The sequence below is a fragment of the Chlamydotis macqueenii genome, chromosome 2 (assembly GCF_036417535.1).
Source record: "Chlamydotis macqueenii isolate bChlMac1 chromosome 2, bChlMac1.mat, whole genome shotgun sequence".
Classification (NCBI taxonomy): domain Eukaryota; kingdom Metazoa; phylum Chordata; class Aves; order Otidiformes; family Otididae; genus Chlamydotis; species Chlamydotis macqueenii.
In genome coordinates this window covers 128,371,473-128,384,300 of record NC_141557.1, presented here as the reverse complement: position 1 = coordinate 128,384,300, position 12,828 = coordinate 128,371,473, and positions in this window count along the sequence as shown.

Genomic DNA, 12,828 nt, shown 5'->3' with positions numbered 1-12,828 from the left:
CCCAGGGAGTACCCTACACATGTCTTGCTGGTTCCAGTATTAAGTGTGAATGTAATTCCCAAAGCACTGTTTTTAAACCCATTCCTATGTAGTTGATGCTTCAGCAGAAGCCTTTTATAGAAGTGCAGAAAATGGTCTTGATTGGAAAAAATGGTGTTCTGCATTTTCAAGCTTAGAAGAATCTGGATGTAGACCTGGGATCATAAAATGGGTAAAACTCTTCATGCTCAGAAGCATACAAGTACACTTATAAAGTGGTTAATCTCTGTGTCAGCTGACTTGTTTGCTAGGAATCCTTTGACAAAGGCCTGAGGGCCATTGTGTTTCAAGTTTATGCTCCTCCATAAATTGTTTTCCTCACTGTAAATGTGAGATTACATAGACCTCTGCTATTGATGACTGATTGCACCTACTTTGGAAGTGCTTTTAAGGGTACATCAAGTTTTCCAAAGTTACCTATAATGAGTGATACTTGGAAAGAAAAATAATATTTCTTATATCAACTACTGCAAATGATCACTCTGAGATGTTACCTCCTAATTCACTCTTCTCCCTCTCTCCTTTCCTTCCCTCCCAAAAGACCTCCACATCACTTAAATTGCTGTGCTGGCAACCGATCTATTTGGACTGCTACTTCATCTGCATCTTTCTTTTCCCTTCCCAAGCAGCGTTAGGATCTGGATTTGGGCCTATGTTCCTTAAATGGATGAAACTCTGCACACTCAGCAACAGGCAAAAATGCATTTATAAATGGATTAATTTCTTTGCCAGCTGAGTTTATTTTTCAGGGAACCTCAGCCCTTTCCCCTCTCCTGGGTTTCAATATACACAGGCCCGTGTAAAGCTAGCGATACAAATCAGGTCAGCTCTGAGATTAGAGGCGTGGGAGTGAGGCAGACAGAACATAATCAGTGCCTGCACGCTGCTATGATGCTACAGTTACAGTTACACAGTTACAAGGAGTAACTTTAATCTCAAATGTCCTATGCGTTCTGCAAAAAACGTGTCAAGCCAACCTGCCAGGATTTAAGATAAATCCACTGAAATGAACTGTGCCTTTGACCTTTTTTTTTTTTTAAATGACAGATGCGAGTTTAAAAAAAAAAAACACAACAAACCAAAACCAAAACCTCATTCAAATGCAAAAACAGAAGCTAAAACAGTTTCAACTTTCTGGATCAATTGTCTGGCTGTAAAAAAAAACAACAAAAGAAATATGTCCAGAACATATTTTAGAAAACAGAAAAAGTTTCATTATAGCAGCGAAGAATGAAAGCTAGAAGAAACTCATAATATTTCTGCAGTACGATCAGCATCACACAGGTTCTGGCCCTAATTGTCTGCAACAATTGTAATGCAGCATATGCAAAACTCTGAGCTGGCTAGCTGGGTAGTTCCATGCTGTAATTATTACAAACATGAATAATTAATATTGGGAGAGAGCATTCTTGGTAAAAAGGTCCTTTTTTTAAAATTCTTTCCCAAGGTGCTTTGTTACGTAAGTGCACAAATCCCAGATTGGTACTTCTAATTAAATCAGAGGTTTCTTCTGAGGTGAGCACATTAGATAACAGAGACAGAAAGCAGAGTGGCCAAGCACACAAATCTTTGAACTTATTTTTAACCTCTTCATCATACTTGCTCCGTCTTTCCTCAAATAGATCAGCTACTAATAGTAACAGTATGTCCTACTGGTTTTGGGACTTGTTAATGTTTTTGTAGGATCAGTTTGGATCAGACTGTCAGCCAGTTTACATGGGGAGCCCAGATTTTTAACTCTGATGGAGAATTTGGCTTGAAAATGGCAGAGCCACAGCTAAAAAACCAGGATTTAATCAAATACAGCAGACAGCACAGCACAAGTAACATGCTCCCATTAGGTATTTGAACGTTACTGGATACTACCAATGTTTGGGCCTGCTAGCTCCATCTTTCACCAGGTGCTTTTGTACTTCTGCATTGATAGTGTATTTCTGAGTTTTATTAACAGTGTTTTACTGATTTAACAGAGTAATGTAGTGCAAAATTGTATTGATGGTCGTTCTCATGCTTATGGAGTTCGTGGCTTTGGTTAACAATAAGATCTGAGAAACAACCTGATGTTTCACTGGAACAGGTAATTTAAAGAAATTATTTCTTAATGGAGAAAAAAAAAACACCCAGACAACCAGGATGCCCCTGGGAAGGAAGATTGCATGACACGAAAACGTTTAAAGAGTTCACTCCTTTAATTTAGTGACAGATTTCAGGATGGGGTCCAGAGTGCTGCCTGGGTCCTGCCTGCCTCAGGCTCTGGCCCTCTACCAAATGGGCACAAAACAGCCGGGGAGCACCAGGGAGATTGTGCTGCTGCTACAAGGCAAGAGCTGGGCTTTCAGGTCGAGACCCTGTTGCTGGTGGGGCAGTGGCTGTGGTGGTAGGAAGGAAGGAAGGAAGTAGGCAGCAGGGCCGGGATGGACGTACGGGGTCAGGAGGGATCAGGAACTTTGGGGAGAAGGTGAGCTGTGGGTCAGGCCCCTGTACCACAGTGGCAATGAGCTGGAAAGCAAAAGGGGAAAGCATACTGGGAAGGGAGACTGGAACGGAGAAGGGATTGAGAAGGGCAAGGGAGGGCTCACTCCATAATCAAGAGGTCAACAGAGGAGGGAGAAACTGTTGAAAGGTGTAGATTATAGGACTGGAGTGACAAAAATGGTCTTTAGATTGATGTGCAGAGATAGTAGAGGGATACATCGGTGTAGCAGCCAAGACATTCAAAAAAAGATGGCCAGCATCCTCTACTCATTATATAGGAGGAAAGACAAAGTGCGAAGAGGTGCCTACCTCAATCTGTAAAACAGTGAGAGGTGCAACACTTAATGAAATACAGATGCACTGTATTTACAGTATGTAAATGTATTTACAGCACTTCTTTCTTCACACTTGATGAGGATGAAGCACTCTTCCTGGGGCCAGCCTGCATTGGGTCTGCAGAGCAAAAGGAGGCGACAGGGTGGTGGAGATACACAGCCCATTTACATTACAGAACTGTGAGTCCCCTTCCAAGTCTGAGCAGGAGGATTTGGCAAAAAACAAGCTGGGAAGCATACTGACAAGGCGAGTACATCGGTATCCTCTTGTCATTTCAGTAGAAGCATCAGCAAAACTTCTGGAGAAATACTGTATTAATTGAAAATGCATTTGGCACACATTGTTCAGCTGAATGCAGAAGAATGATGCTGGCTGGAGAAACAAGACCAAATTAAGCTAAGTTTGGCTTTAGTTTAAAAAGCAACTGAAATAAGCATACCTTCAATTTGGGCAGGTTGACATTTTTGTTAAGTTGTTTTATTAAGGAATGGACTTTTTTTTTTTTGCATGAAACAAAATATCTCTATTTGAAGTTTGCCTGTTTTACCCCCACCAAGTTCTAAGCTAATTACACAGATCCTGAAAGAGTAATTCAGGCCTAAGATCTCAGACAGGTCTACAGAACCTTGTCAAGAAAAGGATCCTTCCAGCTCTGGTAAGGAGTGATACTTAGGTTAGATAGCAAGACCAGTTTGTTTATTTTTTTTAAAGAAGTTAAAATACTAATATTTTCTTCTTTGCCATATATTTTGTGCCAGAAATTGGTTCTTCCACTGGAAACATTCAAGGCCAGGTTAGACACGGCTCTGAGCAACCTGATGTAGTTGGAGATGTCCCTGCTCCTTAAGGGGGTTGGACTAGATGACCTCTAAAGGTCCCTTCCAATCCTAATGATTCCATGATTCTATAATATGATCTTTTTTTTTTTTTTTGTAATATTTCAGTTCAGCCCTAGGAGTGAAGAGATCTGAGTTTTATCTAAGTTTACAGTTGTGAAATACTGGGTGAGCTGAGAATAAATGAACATTCTTATTACAGTCTTCATTAGCTATAGAAGCACACAATACTCAAATGCTTCTTTATGGCCATAAAATTGTTTGTAAAAGCCTATTTCATAGCTTCCAAAAAACCACAAAAAACTCATGGGAAGACATGATTCCTATCTCTTTTGCCAATCAGTTATGGTCTGCAAGCTTCTTAAAATTAAATTCAACTTCAAATACTCCTTACTCAAAGACATGTGCCTGAATTGCATGTGCACTGTAGAATTGAGGCCATGCACCTGAAGACAAAACCCTGTGTTGCTTAGGCAAAGGCAATTTCACCAGCTGATGTGTGTCAGCAAACTGGCAGCTAGCTACTGTGAGTGCCTGAGCATGATAATGATGTGATTTCATATTAATCTTATGACTGTGCTCAGAAATCCACTTATCTGAATTTATTTTTTTTCATATTTCCACTGAGGTTATGCACACTAGGCACAAGCATGAGACTTAATGTAGGACGTCATGTGTATACAGACCAAGCTTGAGTCCTGAACCAGCAGATCTGTTAAGTACATCCTAAATTCCCAGAATATGCTACAGTGCTTTGTTGAATAAAGACAAAACTTGTTGCTTGCTTAATGGTAAATACTTTGCTGATGGGACCTTACCCATCAACCTATTCCAAGTGGTGTCTACTTCTGGAAATTGCTGTTCCCTAAAACATCAGTGTTACCTGCTGCACAATATACTTTACGTCTGCAATTCCCAAGAACTTTGTGTTCTTATCTGCACACCCATGGTGAGATTCAGCACCAGATCACGGACACTTAGATTTAGGCACCTAGATGTAAGCAACGACATGGGAACTAGGTGACTAAACTTTGTTACTCTCAGTGGAAACCTAAATGATGCAGATGACAGACTGCTCACTGCTGTGAGCTCTTCAAGTCACCCTTAAACACGTCTACATGAGGAGCTCCAGACTCTATTGAGTTTGCCTAACAGAGGTAACTAATGCTCTTTGGGTGTCCTGCCTGATCTGCTGAAGTTTGGAAAGGCATGGGTCCCCTCTGTGCCACATCTGCCACCTCTGTGCAGTGCTCCCAGGTGTCCTGTGACATCTCCAATGGCACCTGACATCTATACTTGGCAAATGAGTGAAGTATTTTATCTTCAGTGGCCAGAGCAGGAACTTCCACACTTAGATTATATGTAGACACCTACATTTAGACACTAAAATGTCCGACAGAGTGGAAAGTATCAACAATTTTTTAAAGTATTCTCATGTTATCCATACAAAATCTATTCCAAAATATTAATATTCTTTAATGCTAAAAGCAACAACAGAGTCTTGCCTGAGTTTCAACAGAGCTGATTAAAAATCTTTGCTTCCTTATCACTCACTGAATTGGCAGCAGAGAATGAACTATATGGTATTATTTTAGGGAAGTGTAAGGGCTCTGTGTAGCTAAGGGTTATCCGAAATTCTTCTCTGTCTACAGTGCTTTGAAGTTCTCCTTATAAACTACTGACTGAAACTCTTGACTGCACAAATTTTATTTCACAGTTGCTGTGGTTCAGCCCCGGTCACCACACAGTAGCTTGCTCTCCCTTCCCCTCCCCAGAGGGATAGGGGAGAGAATTGGAAAGAAGCACAGGAAATTACAATAACAATCAATCAAGGGACTGCAGAAAATCTCCTAGGGCTAACAATTCTGGTCAAAAAGATCCCAATGTATGTCCTTTTGCAAAACTAGCAAAAGCTATAAGGTTTCAATACCGATGTGCCATGCATATCCTGAGCTTTAAGAAAGAGTTGAAAGAGCTTTTTGCAGCTGAAGAGTGGGGAAAAAATAAAGAAGGAAAAAAAAATTTCTAAGCACCTTGCCCCAAATGTAAGCTTGTCAGTTAGGTCAGTCCGTGAAACATTCATACTATTGCCATAGTCTTAGCTGGTTGTAACTTTCTATGCTTTATTTAGATGCACTATGATATGGTAGCTTTCAGTAATTTTTGTTATTTTAGAGCACTGTGGATAGTGTTTTACAGCCATTAACCTCTCAGCTATTAAAGCTATTAAACTTAAGGAATTTGAAGCATCTAAGTGCTGGGAGCACTTTCTAACTTATGCATTTCTCTTGTGTCCTGAGGTACAAGAAAGGACATAACAGAACTTGCATGTTTATAAGGTCTGCCTGTATTAAAAAAAAACCCAAACAAATTGCAATAGTTTGTTACATCACGACGCCTCTCTGATGATCTGACCCAAGTTCTGCTTCTGTAAGCTCCGAAAGCTAGATTCAGGCCAGCTTCTTTGGCTGAACAAGATGAGGAGAGTACAAAGCTGTCCCATCATACCAAAGCAAGCCTGGTAGGGACAATTCATCCTTCCATGATGTGGTGTGCTGTAGGAGCTGGATATCCTCCTGCACACCTAGTAGATGACTTGTAGCATTGCTGGCAAAGCAATGGGACAGACCTTTTTGGAAGGTTGAATGAGGGGAAGAAAGGAAAACTTGTGGGTTGAGATGAAGTGGGATGAGGGGACGGGGATGGATAGGAGGAAAGGAGAACGTAAGGAAGCCTGACACTAACCATTGTACTTTTTTATAATTTTCCTTAGGATTTATGACTAAATAAGGGTAGGAAAATATACAGAGTGTGCAAATTTGGTTTTTTGTTTTTCCCTAATAGCTAAAAATCTAAGGACTTTAAAATCCCATATATGAGAAATGTATCAACCAAGTACTAATATTTAAGTGTACAAAAATAGATGTAACATGTCTAGATAATACAAAACAGGCAGCCAAAGTCTTAAGTCCTCACCCATTTTAGTTTTGTGTAAAATCCCTCTGACACTAAGCAAAACTGTTCAGAGCTGCTTCATTGTACAGATATTCTATGCATTTTCATATTGGAGTAACTAACTATTCACTGCATGTGTACAAAGTGAAGACCAAAAGATATCTAGAGGACAACCACTGACTTCCCTCTGTATTTGCTGAATATGGAGCCTTGTCCATGAACTCAGCATGGATGGCCACAACTACATGTATTAGACAACTACAGTTAGGTGAGCTGGATCCCATTCACTGCTTTTAAAATCTCTTGACCTGATAAGGAGGAAATGAACAGACTTTCCACAACATGAAACTATAATTTATCAGAGAGAAAATGTCATTTTTCCTCTATGTACTTACATTTTCTGTGTCTTCTACAGCTGCAAAAACTGTAACTAGCAAATGAGAAAAATACCACAGACTGATGTCTTGTGAATGACGACAGCTTCAGCCGATGTCAGTCTACTAATAGATATGTTTCCAAAAAAAGGAAGGAAGGAAGGAAGGAAGGAAGGAAAGAAGGAAGGAAGGAAGGAAAGAAGGAAAGAAGGAAGGAAGGAAGGAAGGAAAGAAGGAAGGAAGGAAGGAAGGAAGGAAGGAAGGAAGGAAGGAAGGAAGGAAGGAAGGAAGGAGGAAAGAAGGACAAATTTAAATCATGACCTGGCCCAACACTTGATTATATTCTATATTTTGCTTAAAATCGGGCTGTAAATATGTCCACTTAATGAGATAATGGACTTCCTTGCTATGCAGTGTCTACTCCAATATTATCTAAATCAGTTGAGCTACATCTCTGTAACCTAATTTCGGGGACAAAACACAGTGTTTATACCAGTAATATTACAAAGATGAGTATACTGAAACTGGCAGCTCAACATGAACAGTGCTGAAGGCCTTAATATGGAAATCTTCTGTCTTTCAGTATCCACAGTTTTAATTTTGCATTTTGAGGTTTTAAAATTCATTAAACTATTCCTTGCTTTATTCATCTGAGTCATTCCTCAATTTCCTTCCAGCATTCTGGTTCTGATTAATAGTTATTACGTAGTAACAGCAATCATGGGTAAATTACTATTTTGTCCTGGAAAATTTAGCAGTTCTAATAATTGTTAGTATTTCCACAGCTGAATGTGAACATAAAGAATACAATCTGAAGCAATGCTAACCTTTAAAAATCTTTCTCTAAAGAATATTGTGTTTCTTTTGCATTTTTATTACAACTGCAAGCTACTACATTTTTCTCAACAGTTTATTTTAATAAAGCTGAAATTTCCTTATGTGTAGTAAAAAATAAGGCTGATCTTTCTCCTACAGAAATTATCTATGCTGTAGAAATAATTAAAGATACAATTGTGCAATATGCCAAAAAGAAGGGTAAATTGGATAATCCAAACATCTGTTCTTGTTCACAAATGCAATGTAGAGATCCGTAAACCCATCCGGGGTAAATACAGACTCCTTTGTATTCAAATTCAAATTAACTACCAACAGAAAAGGATGTCTATTTTTTTTTATTAGAATGGTTGGGTTTCAAGGTTCTTAACAATGAGGCTCAGGACATATTTCAGGTGAAACCATGGAAACAGCAGGAGACATTTTACTCAAAATAGAAATACCACAAATGACCTTGACATTTAAAAGCTGATGCTGCACACTGTCATTTAGATTGTGAGCGATGGGCATATTATCATGTCCTCTGTTCCAAAATTATTCTTAGTCTTCCAAGAAGGAGTATTTGAAAGCTGGGGATTTCTCTCATTCTCCTTTTTTATGGGGGCAAGGTAGGAAATATGCAGGAAGACATGGCAAACTGTAAATGATGGCAGTGGAGTTTGAGAGAGTGGCACTTGCAGGAATTCATTTGCACCTGAAGACTGTAGTTTGAATTCTGTCTGAAGACCCAACATGCAAAACTTCTTCCCTCAGGTAGATGAATGTGAATGGCTTTTTGCTGTCCACCTGCAGAGAGACAGAATTTTTCTACCTTACAGGTTTGAACAATACTAATATTTCAAAATTCTGCTGAATTTAAGGATTGAATCCTTTTGAAGATTGCTGGACAATGTGATTTCTTAGTCTACAACATCTGCGTAAACCCCCAACTTCTGTCATCTTTAAACAGTTGAAAATTGCAAAGGTAGTTTGACTTTTTGCTGTCAAGCCATCCTTCTTGGATCCATATTTTTCTTCCCATTTGAATGGTATTTTTGGTGCTGAAACACAATTGCTGATTCAAGGCCAGTGGGGGGGGACAGAGGTCAGCACAGGGCCCCTCTTAACAGAACCTCATTGGAAAACACATCCTCTGAGAGGGATTGTCCACCACCGCTTGTCCCTTTTGTAGGACCTGCTGCCAGGGACAGGCACCTTGCATCATGGCAAGTACATCTGCTCTGGCACCAGCACCTGGTGCCCTGGCCCTTGCTAGTGGGGAAGAGTGAGGCAACGTCATGTCCAGGTGGGGTTGGTTGTGAGGGTACAGCAGTTTGGGTTGAGTTCTTCACTGGCACTAAGTTCTTCAGAGGCACTAACTGGAGGTCACGGGTGGGAGGACAGAACTGGCACTCCCAGTTCTCCAGACTATTCTCCTTTGAGAAGACAGGGCCATACTTTTTTTTTTCCCCAGGTATTCAGGATCCCATAGATGTAGAGTCAAAGCCACTCCTAAAGAGGTTTCAGGTGTATGTAGGATCTTTGTTTCTCCGAAGACAAAAAACAAGTCGAACGAGACAATAACTTGGAGAATCAGTTCCTGGCAATGGAGATTTGACCATTGACTTCTGTGGGGCCAGGATTTTACCTGCTGACTTTGGACAGCATTTCACCTCTTAAAAAAACCACCCTTGTCAAATTCACCACTGCCCCCATCTGCTAATTCACTGAACACAAACCAACACCTCAGTGGGAATTTCTGCTTAAAAGATGAGCAACAAAAGAGCTAGCATTGGGCACCATATAAGGAGAGAGTTGAAATGCCTACTGCAGCTTGGTTTGCCTTTTCCAGCGGTTTTCTACAGCTCCATCAAATTCACAGTCTTTCTTTCCGTCTTCAGCTCAACTCACTCCCTTTATTTATTACTAACGTGGGTACAGTTTGTGAGTGCGTGTGCCTGTGTGCACGCATGTGCGCATGTAAGCAATAATAGTTTTTACTGGTTTTCTCTCTCACTTTGTTGAGTAATATTTGTACTTCTAAATAAGATTTTTACTGCTTAAAGAAGCCTGCTAACATTGCCCTTGAAGCTTTACTTCCTTTGTCTTGTCCTTACGGCGGGAGCAACTCTTCCTTTAGGTGACAGATAGGAAGCCCATTTTCTGACATTTCAGATCCAGCAATGGCATGAAAGGCAAAACAATAGCTGCAGGGGCAACAAAGACAGACTAAAAGCATCTGAGTGAAAATCTGCTTTATGAGCATCATTCTAGACAGGATTTCCTTTTAAAACTGTTTAATGTTACATAGACATTTTATATGTAAAATCATTTAATTCCACTCACCACAGGTACTCATAGAATCATAGAATGGTTAGAGTTGGATTGTAAGTGAACACACTGCAGTATTTATTGTACAAATGCAAGCCCCGTCCCTGTGCACCAGAAGGGTTTCTGAAGAGTAGTAAAGACAGTAAGAAACTCAATGATTGCTCCTGCTGACAATGTGAGCAGCAGTCCCAGTGATGTCCTATACAACTGCAAGCCTACCATGAGCGCCTTGAGGTCACACTCCACAGTGTGTCCTTGAGCACTGCACAACACCCAGGTCCTAATGGTCCCTACAGATATCTAATAATAATTTAACAATTAATATGAAGTATTTTTTAAAAATAAGAAAATAAAAGATTACTATCTGGGTGAAAGGAGGGCTGTAGTGCCTGGCTTTGGTTGAGTGGGCTCATGCTCTGGGACACACTTGGGTCAACAGCCTTCACACACTGCTCCATCTCTGACTTTTTTGCAAGTTGGATTATTGGTCACAGATATAACAGACAAAAGAACGTTTACTTAGTACCCAGGCCAGGATGATGTTGCCAGCTGGGACAAGTGGAGGAAAGGAGCAGCTAGAGCCTCCTCTCTCCGCAACGAAGCGTAAACTGCATTTGCAGAAGAGGGAACGGCAGTCCCTCAGCCCCTCTTGCAATTCTACTTCTGGCAATGCCTAGATCTATTCTAGCCAGTATTTCTAACGAAAATACCCCATCTTCCTACTATGATTTTACCTGCTAACTACAGCTAAAATGAGAATAGGCCTTTCCCAAAATGTCATGACAGTAAGTGTCTTACAAGTATCTGTGACACTAATCTGAAGAGCTGCACAACAACCCCAAGAGTATTTTCCTGAACCCAGGGGAATCACTTTATCCTAGAACTCCGATGAGAACTTGGGCCACAGAGATTAGAGCTCAGGGCACCAGTAGGGTGGTCTTTAACACGGAGCGGGAGGCTGCAATAGTTCAAATTCAACACTGGATTTCATATATAACCCTCCATGACTGCCATGCCTGAAAGATTTCTTGGGTCAGCAGCTGCAGAGGCTACTGCTTGCTGAAATAGGCCTTCAGAGTGCCCACATGAAAAACATGTTTTCAGGGATAAAAGGTGAATAATGTTTCAGCATATGGTTCCTCTTAAAGCATCTCCTTTGGTTCTTTTTTCAGCCTTATAATAATAAATATATAACTTCAGGATAATTTTGCATGCATTCCTCTAAGAGATCTGCATGTTTTATTTGTATAGGGACCCTAAGGCTGTAAAATATGCCCTGCCAGGCAAAACATTCTCCCTAAAAAACAGCAAAACCCTGTTTTCATATCTGGCCTAAATCTGTTTTGAACATGCGTGCATATTTACCAGAGGCTTTCCTGGCTACTTTTTTGTATCCCTATTTTTTACACTGTATATTGCTTTAGATCAGATAATCGTAAATAGCTCAGTACATTCTTTTCTGGTTTTCATATTCTAGGTAGAGAATTCGGTTTAAGTGCTGGAGATGCACAGTAGCCCCAGGGCTTTGAAATTGCTTTACCATTCCAGAGGTAGGGAGTAGAAGTCTTATGGATTTATCTCAGACTGTAATTTTCCTCCTTTCAGCAGTTTGCTCCCTTCTCACTTCTACTGAAACAGGTGGAAGGTAGCTTCTGTACTGGCAACTGAAGAAGGTTTTTAAAATCCTCAGATTTACTGAACTAGATATATTAAATCACAGCTTAGATGCCAATGTATTTCAGGAGTCTGTTCTCATCACTCCTTCTTGCGTTACTCTTATTTTGTGCTACCTTTTTTTGATATTCATCTGTGTTCCATTACTTTATTGCTACTCACTAATTAAACCTGTTAATGATTTTATTTAAAGGTGTTGCTTCTGAATGACGTGCTTTCCCTGGACAAATGCTCTCTCCCTTTGTGCGAAGGCGTAAGTGTTGACTCCAGGTGGCACATTGCTAACTCCCATCTGGGGTGACTGGCTGGGGTGATACCTCGGAGCACCAATTCAGACACTGCTATGGTCCAGAAAGAAATATTTGATATGTCTACCTCTAGACACACTGTAGACTTACTAGGAAGCTGGCAATGAAATGGATTTTTTTTTCTTGCTCTCTGTTTAATGGTGCATTATAGATTTTGTGGGGTTTTTGGCATTTTGTACTAAAACCTCTATGTTTTGCAATTAGTGATGTTTGTGGTCAGGCCACACTGTGACCCACAGTAGACTAAAAGCCTATCATGTTGAGGTAACTACGATTGGGGGATGATAACCCAGGAGTTCCCAGACACTTTTATGTTCCTGTGTACTGACTTTCGGAGAGGATATTTTACTCAGTGGCATTCTTCCATGTTTCTTCTATTGTGGCGCTGATATTTTGTGATTTTGCCAGTGCATTTCCCCTGAGAGAAACTAATGATCAGGTGGGGGAGGGGAACAATGAGCAAATGTTCTATTTTAATATGGAATTTTGAATTTGGATATGGGCAAAGAATTAAAACAGATTCTAACTGTGACTTCAAAATATTTTGATTTTGTCACTTAACATTTAAAACCGGCACACTTAAAGGCATACAAGTGTGGAGAGGAGAATAATGTTTAACGGTGGTTAAGGTCATGATGCATATATTAACCAAACATAAATGCATTAGCTTATAAATGAATACAGAAT